General features: G+C 44.9%; 1 non-coding gene across 1 annotated transcript; it reads left to right on the top strand.

Moving 5' to 3' along the window:
* The first annotated feature begins 559 nt into the window (after positions 1-559).
* LOC148567544 (small nucleolar RNA R71) lies at positions 560-666 on the top strand. Its single transcript, XR_015881907.1, has one exon. It is a non-coding gene; the product is annotated as a small nucleolar RNA R71 (small nucleolar RNA).
* The last annotated feature ends 551 nt before the right edge of the window (positions 667-1,217 follow it).

Raw genomic sequence — 1,217 nt, 5'->3', positions numbered from 1 at the left:
TGGAGAAGTGTTATTGTGGCGGTGTTGAGATGTCCTCTGTGTGAATTGTTGGTGAGCTGCATTGTTGTTGGAGTTGTAACGTCTCTGGTCTTGGTTTTGATCTTGCTGACTTCCCCACCCAAAGTTTGGGTGGTTTCTCCATCCAGGGTTGTAGGTCTTGGAGTATGGATCATAGGTTTGCCTTGGTGAATTCCCAATGTAGTTGGCTTGCTCCTGACTACCCTCTGCTTCTTCATTCACTCCTTCTTGGGTTGTTGATGAAATGGAGATTGCTGCTACTTGGTTCCTCTCTATCTTCTTGGTGAGGTCAGCCAGCTGATGGGTAATGAGCTTGTTTTGGGCCAACAGAGCATCTACATTGATTAGCTCCATTACTCCTCTTGTGTTCCCTCTTTCGGAAGCATAGAAGTAGTCGTTCTCTGCTACTGTTTCAATAACATCTATGGCTTCCTCAATAGTCTTCTTCTTGTTCAAAGATCCTCCGGATGAATGGTCTACGGCCTTCTTTGACTCGTAAGAGAGCCCTTCATAGAAAATGTGCAGCTGCACCCATTCGTTGAACATATCTGGTGGGCACCTCCTTGTTTGGTCTTTAAACCTCTCCCATGCTTCATATATAGTCTCACCATCTTGTTGCCTGAAAGTTTGGACCTCAGCTCTCAGCCTATTGATTCGTTGAGGGGGGTAAAATCTTGCTAAGAATTTGTTCACCACATCCTCCCAAGTTGTCAAGCTTTCCCTTGGGAAAGATTCCAGCCACTTAGCTGCTTTGTCCCTGAGTGAGAATGGAAATAAGAGCAGTCTATAGGCGTCAGGATGAACACCATTAGACTTCACTGTGTCACATATTCTCAAGAAGGTGGTTAAATGTTGATTAGGGTCTTCTTGAACACCTCAAAACGAACAGTTGTTCTGAACAAGGGTGATGAGCTGTGGTTTAGGTTCAAAGTTGTTGGCATGGATTGTTGGCTTTTGGATGCTACTTCCATAATTGCCTGGGTTTGGATTGATGTAAGAGCCCAAAACTCTTCTATCCTCACCAGCATGATTTGCTCTACCTCCTCCCCCATGGTTGTGATCCTCTTCTTCATGATGGTTTTCCATGTTGTCTTCCATGTTTGGTTCAAAGAATTCCTCCTCTTCCTCAGCACCAACCACTTTCTTTCCTCTTGCCTCCCTCCTTAATCTAAGGAAGGTCCTCTCAAGTTCAGAATCGA

The sequence above is a fragment of the Arachis ipaensis genome, chromosome B4 (genome assembly GCF_059453495.1).
Source record: "Arachis ipaensis isolate K30076 ecotype BB chromosome B4, ASM5945349v1, whole genome shotgun sequence".
NCBI lineage: Eukaryota > Viridiplantae > Streptophyta > Magnoliopsida > Fabales > Fabaceae > Arachis > Arachis ipaensis.
The sequence above is the reverse complement of the archived record's forward strand: the minus strand, read 5'-3'. Positions and strand labels throughout refer to the sequence as shown.